Here is a 10961-nt window from a genome sequence, read left to right as displayed (position 1 = left end):
TTACAGAGTGAACGAAACTTATCAGGACATCATCAATGCTGTCGTCGCAAGTTTCAGGGCGTCACTAAGGAACGTCGCCGGAAGTTCGGTAGCAAAAAGACAACGTTTTGTGGGACTGAAGTACTTTACGAAAGATCGTATCGCACTTCAAAAAACTCTTAATTCTAAAGCCAATGTTTCTCTGCTTCCTTCTCTTCCTATTGATAGACTTGAACATATTGGAACTTCCGCCCATATTGTAGCGAGTAAACAATTTCATAACATTCGGTGACAGGTGGAAGCTACCTGCCTGATTATTGTGAGCTTATCGATAATTGATTTTATTCTTCTGGTGGTTCGCCCAGTAAGTAACACTGAGTCCCCTTACTTTGTTAGTAGTACAACCGAGTATCTCGCCCCAGTTAGTGTCCTTTCGTTAGATTCCTGAATCTAGATTACTTAGTAGCTATGCAAGGTTCTAGGCGTTTCAGACTGGAACCGCGCGACCGTTACGGTCGCAGGTTCGAATCCTGGATGTGTGTGATGTCCTTAGGTTGGTTAGGTTTAAGTAGTTCTAAGTTCTAGGGGACTGATGACATCAGATGTTAAGTCCCATAGTGCTCAGAGCCATTTGAACCATTTTGCTCAGATCAGTAAGTCATTTTGTTTATTACTTGTCCCCGACAGGAGATGAAAGTCTTCATGTTGCTAGAAAAACAGCAACGCTTCCACATTTTCGTCCCTAAATATGAGACCAAACTTAGTTCCCTGACGAAGATTCTTTTGTTAACATTTCCATGTGCATCGGAGAGTATCAAGCTTACCTGTTTGTTACTTAGTCAATGTGCGGGGCATTGCTATGGTTTCATTAAATTCTGAGTTTTCATGCAGTAATAGTTTTAATCACATTTTAAATCATGGACATCCAGCCGGTACCCCTGTCACTGTATTATATGTATTCCTGTACCTTGCACTTTCCTTTCGTTCATTTGTTTACTTGTTTTGTAATGAGTCTATATTTATTTATAGAGATGAGAATTGCTTGATGCTTGACGATATAGCTTAGACCCTCTTGACACAACTACGAACACGGGACCATAAGATGCGCCAATACCTGGTAAGACCTTGCTTTCATAGGCGCCCGTTTCAAAGCATATTTCACAGTCAGCGGATATTTTTGTATCGACAGCAATTGGGAGATTAAATAAATTAACAAACGATAGAGCTGATCCCCCTTGGTACACAGAGTAGGTCAGAATACAGTTGCAGAAACAACATGACAGGCATGCCAAACTGAAACGAACGCAAAATCCCTAAGAACGGTGATCTTTCACAGAAGCTCGAAATTTAACTTGGACTTCAGTGCGAGGTATTTATAATAGTTTCCTCGAATAAACTTTGCCTAGAAACCTGGCATAAGTCCCAAGAGATACTAGTCGTATGTAAAGTATGCTAACGGCAAGACACAGTCAATGCTTTCTCTGCGTTACAGCAATGGAAATACTATCGATGCTACAGCAGAGTTACTAAACACAGCCTTCTGTAATTACTTCAAAAAGAAGAAGAAGAAGCAAACATTCCAGAATTAGGACAAGAACAGCCGCCAACATGAGTTCAAAAAATGGCTCTGAGCACTATGGGACTTAACATATGTGGTCATCAGTCCCCGAGAACTTAGAACTACTTAAACCTAACTAATCTAAGGACATCACACACATCCATGCCCGAGGCTGGATTCGAACCTGCGACCGTAGCGGTCACGTGGTTCCAGACTGAAGCGCCTAGAACCGCACGGCCACACCGGCCGGCACCCAGCATGAGTAACTTACAGTAAATATCGTCGGAATTGTGAAACATCCTAAACTACTTAATAAAAGCAAGTCATCTGGTTCAGACTGTATACCAATTACATTCCTTTCAGAGTATGCTGATGCAATAACCCCATTCTAAACAATCATATGCAGCCACTCGCTCGACGAAAGACCTGTATCCAAAGACAAGTCACACCAATATTAAAGAAAGGCAGTAAGAGTAATCCATTAAATTACAGGCCCATATCATTAACGTCGATATGCAGCAGCATTTTGGAGTATATGTTGTGTTCGAACATTATGAATTACCTGGAAGAGCACCGTCTACTGGCACACAGTCAACATCGGTTTAGAAAACATAGTTCTCGTTAAACACAACTAGCTGTTTACTCACAATAAGTGTTGAATGGTATTGATAAGGGATTTCAACCTGATTCCGTATTTCTAGTTTGCCAGAAGGCTTTTGACACTGTACCTCACAAGAGGAATATCGACTAGATTCGTGATTTACTGTCACAGAGGTAACAGTTCGTAGTAAATGACGGAAAGCCATCGAGTAAATCAGAAGTGATTTCTGGCGATTCCTGTGATAGTGTTATAGGCCCTCTGGTGTTCCTTATCTACGAATATGCAAACGATTTAGTAGACAATCTGAGCAGCCGTCGTAGATTTTTTACAGATGATGCTTTCATTTATCATCTAGTGCAGTCATCAGAAGATCAAAACCAACTGCGAAACGAATTAGGTAGGATGTCTGTATGGTGCGAAAATTGGGAGTTGAGACTAAATAATCAACAGTGTGAGGTCTTCCACATGAGTGCTAAATGGAATCCGTTGAACATCAATTACACGATAAGTCAATCAAATCAAAAGACCGGTAATTCAACTAAATACCTTCGACTTACATTAACGGACATTCTAAAGTGGAAAGAACACATAGAAACTGTTGGGGAGAAGACGAAAGAAAGGCAGAGATTTTTTGGCGTAAGTGTTAGAAGATGCAACAGGTCTACTAAAGAGACTGCCTGCATGACGCTTGTGCGTCCTCTTTTGGAGTACTGCTGGGCGGTGATGGTTCCTTACCAGATAGGATTAAAGGAAATCGCTGAGAATGTTCAAAGAAGAGCAGCACATTTTGATTTGTCGGGAAATAGCGGAGAGAGTGTCACGGACGTGATACAGGATTTGAGGTGGACATCCTTAAAACAAAGGCGTTTCTCGTTGCGACGGGATCTTTTCAAGGAATTTCATTCACCAACTCTCTTCTCCGAATGTGAAAATGGAGAAAAGATCACCATAATAATATAAGGGAAACCAGAGCTCGCATGGAAACATATAGATGTTCTTCTTTTAAAAGGAACACGTCACCGTTTCACCGTTTTTTGTTTATTTCAATTCAACCCAGGTTTCGGCCATTTACGCCATTTTCAAGTATTTAATTTTATGTCATTAACTTATATTAGAGGACACTTAACAGGTAGTCAAGCTGAAAGTTGGCCATTTGACAACATGTTTCTTGCAGTATATGTTAAAATCAAATACTTGAAAGTGGCATAAATGACCGAAACCTGGGTAGTAGGTAAACAAACAATAAAACAGTGAAACAGCGGTGTGTTCCTTTTAAAAGTATTATGTGACTGTTGCTGAGCAACGTCAAAAACCACGTAGGTGTTTGTTCCTCCCGCGAGCTGTTAGAGAGCGGAGTAGCCGAGAATTATTGTGAAGATGGTTCGATCAACCCTCTGCCAGGCACTTCGGAGTGATTTGCACAGTATCCACGAAGATGTAGATGTAGTCACGTACGTTTCATTGAAGTAACCGCACGAATGTAGCAGTACTTGGTAGCCATCGATCAGCTCATGACATTCTAGCGCACCCATACTACTACAACCGCAGAGCGACATTAATGCTAATGGTATGACAATGCAGGGTATGAAACAGTTTTCCATTTTGACCTCTAACCAATTTTGTGTTTACGTTATCGTTGTCCCCGATAAGCGATGCATGTGACTTGTGATGTTCCACCTTTCTTTCTTCGTTAGTCATATGCCTTCTCTCTGGTTTGATGCGGCTTGCCACGAATCGTTCCAGATAGAGTTAGTAGTAAAGAAGTAATAAATTAAACTTTTTTCCTTTCATGGTTCTGTGTGGGAAGACATTGAGGAAAAGTCTCGTAAGAGTTTGAAATTATGTGTAAGGTTTATTACAAGTCACCAATTGCTCTCATTCTGAAATAGCGCATGAATATATTATTGTTTTTTGCGCGTTGTAGTCACTATTCTTTTCCACCCCCACACCCACCGCTTTGACGGTTATTGGTTTCTTCTAGACAGTAAGTGATATGTGTATCAAGTCTGGTTCAAATCGATCCCATGGTTCAGGAGCAGATGTGAAACAACGTACATACCATTTTATAATATGCATATATTTCAACCACCTGTCCTGTGGTATCCCATGAAAGTTTTGCTCACATTGTTTCATTCAGCGTATGATCATCAGTGTCTACTTACTACCTTGATGCAGTGCAATCTCCACAGCACAAGTGACTATCTTAAAAAATTAACTGTTTGTACTTCTGGTGTAGTTGATTTAATGGTCAAGCTTTATCCAGCAGACAGCATACAAAAATCTCATCGAATGTGAAAATGAATTTTAAATTGATTAGCTTTGACAGCTGACGTACGTGATATAATTTAACTAGTAACAGCGCTCTTTCGCATAATTGGTAACAACCGGGGCTAGTAGTTTCAAGCGATCGTCGCTGACTGGTTGCCTTTTAGGCCACAATTAAACAATAATACATTTTCGAAAAGTGTTTACTAGGAAAATTATTTTTCGACTCGACAACCCCTCCCTATTCCGAGGATATTATCGGGATTCTTACAGTCCTGGAATAACACCACATAATCCTTATAACATTCCTCTTTCCAGAGGAAATAGAAAGAGGAAGGCACAAAGATCACTTTGATACACTGTGATTGGAGTGGAGTACTGTCGTTCCAGGCATGTACAGGATGGCCAGAAACAGTCTGAAAAACATTCTTTCACAAACTGAGGTCTGAAAAGATCGTAGGGGTGTTGCAGAGTAGGCTGCAGTGAGAAATAATTGCTAATAAAAAATTTGGTACTAGTGCCGTTTCCGATTAAATTAGAGTTGGAGTTAGCCAATCAGGCTGTAGTGTGCACAAATTGAAGCGGTCCACCAGAGACTGTGCCTAGTTAGATATCCTAAATCGAACAAGAAAGTGATACACAAACTGGACTTGGGTCGATAGTAAGGCTTGAAACGATCAGTGGCTGAGCATTGTCGTGTACTGTCATCTACTCGTCGGGAGGCCCTTACACATCTGGTATTTCAACACGCTGTTTCCATATCTTTGGAACCCTGAAGAAAGACATTCGTAGCCGTAGAGATCCTAGGACAAAAAGGTGCTCGCTTGAACTCAATCGTGGTTCCCTAGGCCACACATTTCTCCATATAGGTACTGACCGTTTTGTCTCACAGTGGGATAAATGTATTAAACATATGGCGATTACTTGTGAAATAACAAAGAGTTTACTTATTTCACAACTCTCGCTTTCAGTTGACTGCCTCCTATAACACTGGCGACTAATTTTGCATTCATACAATGCCTACAAGATTATGGGACGTAATCGAATTGAACCTGGTAATCTTAGGGCATTAAAGCAGGAAATGAAACCATAAAAGCATACAAGCTCTACAACTGGGGGTAGCAAAATAACTGCCGATGAACGAAGTGGAGAGGATATCAAATGCAAACGGACAATGCCAGGAAAAAGAGTTCCAGTAAAAGAAAAAATTATTTTCATCGAATATAAGTTTGTAAGTCGTTCCTCATGGAATTTGTGTAGAGTGTAGTCTTTTATGGATGTTGCCCTGTACGGATGTCAAGAGAACAGTAAAAGCTCTTTAAATATATGCTAGATAACACTAGATGAGTAGATCGTGTGGAAAATAAAAATGGCCCGGAGAACAGCATTCCAGGGCACAAAGACATGCAGTGGAGGAAAGGAAATACAGTACTAATCTGAGTGTACCAGCCGGTGAAAGTGACCACCATTCATCTCTTGGCACGTTTGAGCCCCGGTGAGCAAGTTTCTGAAGGCAGATCGAAGCTAGAATGCTGGAACTGCTGCGGTCTGATCCGAAATGCTCTGCTGCACTTCTTGAAGACTGTGAAGGTTGTTGCGATCACCTTAGACTTGAGGAGTAGATGCACACAAAGCAATCGCACACTTACAGATCAGGTGACGTGGGTGGCCTGCTAGGGCCACGACCAGACCGACCACCTCTGACAACTCTGTGAGGCGTGAAAACTGTGTCAAAGTGCTCCAATGTTCGGCTGGCTGTAGGGGCAATTGCTCCATCCTGTTGGAAGTAATTGTAGGTCTTCTCCTCCTGCGTTAAGGCTGCTACAAATGTTTTCAAAATGTTGGCAATGTAACGCATCGAAGTCCGATCCTGATGAAAGAAGGTGTGCAGACGCTACACACGAAACCCCAGCCTTCTGATTAGGCGATGGAATTTCGTGAAAGCTATGCGGATTTTCCACTGCCCAGAACCTGTGATTATGTGAGCTGACATAACTACTCAGGTGAAACCAGGCGTCATCAGACATAAAGAACAGATCCACGTCCTAGGTATTCATTGTTATCTCAGTGAACAGCCAGTCTCAAAACTGGAGGCGCTGAGGAGCATATGTTGGATTTTAATGCACGTACAACACACACTCGGTAGGGACGTACGTGCAAGTCCAGGTGGAGTATTCGTCCGTCTGATCGAGGCGTCAGATTGAATTGGTAGGACGCTGAAATACTTGTTGGTGAAGTGCGGCAAAATTTTTACTTGCGAGGACACTTTTTGGAATGTTTTTTGACTTGTTCAAACAGTCCGGTCTGACTCGATTTTCGGACTAAGCGTCGCGTGGCACTTCTTGCTGCCACTCTGACAGAATTAAACTTCTCGGCAAACTGACCACACTGTTTTCACGACTTAGTTCTTACGTAGCTTCCCACATCAAACACACGTTTCTCCACTGTGTTTACCATCGTCCTCTTTGCAATGCTCCACTCACACTGATACAGCCCGCACTACTCTCTGAACCGATGCGTATCACGTGGCGGGGCTGCATATCACGTGGCAGGCGTACACGTGGTGTGCGAATCACGGGGTGCGGTTATATGCGTGCTTCACGTCCAGTAGTAACCACTATTATTTGCCTCACCCTGTATGACTGGTGAAGAGGAAGGAAAAAAAAATTATAAAAGAAGGGAACGGTTCACAAAACGTCTTCAGGCATCAAAGTGTTATCAGTTGAGTAATGGGGTAAATTGTAGGGGGTAAAAATTGTTGACTAAAACCGAGGTTTCACTACAGTGTGCAGTTCAAAATGGATGCAGCTTTCTGTAATTGTACAATAACGATGAGGCTTGGACAGGGCAGACTAGCGGAATGAAACCATGATTCGATCTGAAGGCCATAACACAAAACAGTAAAGTGTGTGCATAACTGAGTAGTACACACAGAATTTTGGTCATGGTGACCGTGGTAGTATTCTTAAACGGTTAGTAACCCTTATCATGTATTAGGAGGGGAGAACTCTTGGAAAAGGTGCCAGCTCCATAAGTAAAACAAATATGTGGTCTGTGAACGAGGCGCTAGCTCAGCAACGTACGAATTCAAAAAAATAGCTCTGAGCACTATGGGACTTAACTTCTGAGGTCATCAGTCCCCTAGAACTACTTAAACCTAACTAATCTAAGGACATCACACACATCCACGCCCGAGGTAGGATTCGAACCTGCGACCGTAGAGGCCGCGCGGTTCCAGACTGAAGCGCCTAGAACCACTCGGCCACTGCGGCCGGCATACGTACGTATTCAGCCACGTCCATTTCTCCGATCTTCAGAAGATGGAAATATTTCATTTAGAATATTAACAAAAAATTATTAACTAGCTAGTTAGCAATGAAGTGGGAATCGGATAATACTCAAGTGACTGGTTTAGACAGACGGTGAAAAGCGGTAGGGGAGAGCAAAGGGACTGAAAGAGTAAGAGAAAGAAAGAATAAGACGGGAAAGTAGGAGAACGGAGTACAAATGATACTTGTAGCCGTCTAGAATTACCACTTGAGATGGTAAAGTATAACCCTTATTTTTTTGTTACGGGTAATCTACAACGTCTGGTAAACAGATAAAGCAGTGAAAAAGGTGCTTCAGTTCGAGCAATACAGTACGCAGTCCAGCAGCTTTTGAGTTGAGCGCCCAAACCTTCCCTTCTCTTATCTTTTCTTTTTCCAGACACGAGTCTTCGTCATATTTGTTAAAATTCATGCTGAAACATTGAGCTGTCATTTGTTTTGCACAATAAACGACAGATGAAGGTTTCACCATCAGTTTTAACAAGTTTCTTTTGGCTACATATCCCCATCTGCAAACGTACATAAATTCGTCATATTTATCTGTTATATGCTTATGTCTCTACTGTGCAAAGAGAGTACTTTGTGATTCATGACCGCAGCTCGTGGTCCAATGGCTAGCGTTGCTGCCTCTGGATTACGGTGTCCCGGTTTCAATTCCCGGCCGGGTTGGGGATTTTCTCTGCCTGGACACTGGGAGTTGGTGCTGTCTTCATCATCATCATCATTCGTGGGAGTGGCTAGATTGGACTGTGAAAAAAACTGAAACAAAAAAAATTGACTTCGTAGAAATTGGGACTTTGTACGGGCACTGCTGACGATGCAGTTAAGAGCCCCACAAGTCAAACAACGTCACCATCATTTGTGATTCATTATATTTCTTACAAATTGTGTCATTAATTTGAAAGCAACTAATAAATATTAAAGTTACTGTTATTCGTAACATGTGTGACTTATCCTACGTACAAATTACTAGATTCGTAGAATGAGAACCGAAATACGTAAAAGCAAAACGACACCCGAGCAACTGATTATATCTTCAAAATTTCCTTTACAAAGATAAATCAAGGAATGTTATCATTCATTAGCAACACCGCTACTAACACGAGACAACAATAATCACCGTTGCCGAAATCGCTTAAGCTCTTGAATGCCCAGAACACAATGGATACCTTGAGAACTTCTATAAGGTATCACCAAGTGCATTACCTCCAATATTTGCCATAATAGATGTAAATGATCAACATGACTGGAAAAAAAATCAGAGGTCATATCGATCTACAAAAAAGGACGTAAAACTGAACAACAGAACTGTCGTTCTGTATCACTCATATCTGTTTGTTGCACATAATGGTATTTTGTCTAAAACTGACATAGTGGGACCATGGCTGTGTACAGTTAATGTAGGTTGATTCTTACAAAGAAGAAGACAGCAACCAGCAACTATAAAAGTAGTATTAATAGTGGCTGGCTGCTGTCTTCTTCTTCAACCTATATTAATCATAATGGATTTCGAAATCATTAATAACGATAAACTTTCGTTCTTATGTGGGTGGAGGTGAACAGAAAGATTTATTGTTTATAGAGTTTATACAATTTTGAAGAGCTTCAATTTAGCGGATAGTATTAGATGTACTCGCATTCTTATTTTCAGATGACGATCGTGTGCTGTAAAAATAGAAGTAATGTCCAGACAGGTCTCTACCAAATATCGCCCGAGTGCAAGAAAGGTAACTAGCTCTTAAAATAGAGAAATGCGAAGAAGTCGCTCAAAAACACGTGAGACGAACATAGCTCCTTTGTCTATAGGAATAAGAAATCCCAACTACATTCAGTTATATTACACAAATATTTGGTAATTACAGTGCATAGAGCTGTAAAGTAAAACGACAACATAGGCTGAGTTGTAGGTGAAGCATGTGGCAGGCTGAGATCTAGCGGTGAGATAGAGAGAAACTGCATTTTGTCTACAAAAAAATTATGACCCTTTCTTGAATACTGCTCAGAGGTTTGGGAGTTGTACCGAGAACCTCGAGCGTATACAATGAACGACCGTGGGGAAGGTCACAATGTTGTTATACCAGCGAGAGACTATAACAAAAATGTGGTCTGGTAGACATTCGACGGCAGAGGCCGTTCATGTCGTGAGAAGCTTTAAGAACAGAAACTATGATACTCCTCAGTCCCGGTTTTTCTGCCTTGTAGAAGTCGTGCAGCTAAAATTAGGCAAATAACAGCTCGCCAGGGGCGTACAACCAGTCATTTCTCCACGCTCCATTCGTGAGTGGAATGAGAAGAAACGCTGCAAAGTGACCATTGAAACGCATTTCATAGTGATTCGCAGAATGTAGACGTAAATTTAGGTGTAGATTGCTCATAATTGGGCGTGTATGAAAAACTGCACAGGAGCAATGTCTATCATTGCCTAATAGTCAGTAATCGGCATGTGTTGAATAAGAGATTTCTCTGTCTTGTCAAAGGTGAAAGGCACCAGTTTGTAACATCTTTACAGGATGAATAGACCGACTTGTCCATTGTGATTTGTCACGTCCTGAAACTGATCTCTTATGGGCATAGAACTACTGTAGTGATCACAGAGCGTAAAGCATTGTCCGAAGAGAACTGCAAATTTTGAAATCCCAGAATTACACAATAAGATAGGACGTCAGTACATAATAGCCAAACTTGCTTTAAGTCACTGACAAAGTGTAGAGTTCCATATCGAGTGTTTCCAGAATGTTTATGTGAGGTGTGGGAGTTTGATGTCTGTCTGCGGCGTTTTGTTAGAGACATCTGTACTGAGAAAGACCTGCGTGTCTTCCTGTCGAATAGCTTACCGTGACGCTCAGTTCCAGATGTCTGTCGTTGCAGTAAGCCTGTCATTATATGCAGTGTTGTGTTAACTAGGCAACCCTGCTTCACTTTGTGTACTGTAGTTATAAGTGTGCTTCGAAAGGAGCACAGTTATTTCCAGTTATAATAAAGTAAGTGATTAACTGTTATTTGTAAGTTACTTTTCTTAGATTTAAAAGGTGGCAAGGAAAATTTTAATATAAAATGTGTCCTTATCTGCTTCATCTGAAACTTTGTAGTTTAGTCGAAATTCTCATCTCTTCCGTCTAGCTTGCTTGAGCGATATAGGCAAATCTGAGGTAGGAGGCTCAAGCTATCACGTCGAAAATCTATGATCAGTTGTTCCATTTATTAAATTCCTTATCACGCCATCCATTAC

The sequence above is a fragment of the Schistocerca nitens genome, chromosome 8 (genome assembly GCF_023898315.1).
Source record: "Schistocerca nitens isolate TAMUIC-IGC-003100 chromosome 8, iqSchNite1.1, whole genome shotgun sequence".
NCBI classification, from domain to species: domain Eukaryota; kingdom Metazoa; phylum Arthropoda; class Insecta; order Orthoptera; family Acrididae; genus Schistocerca; species Schistocerca nitens.
The sequence above is the reverse complement of the archived record's forward strand: the minus strand, read 5'-3'. Positions refer to the sequence as shown.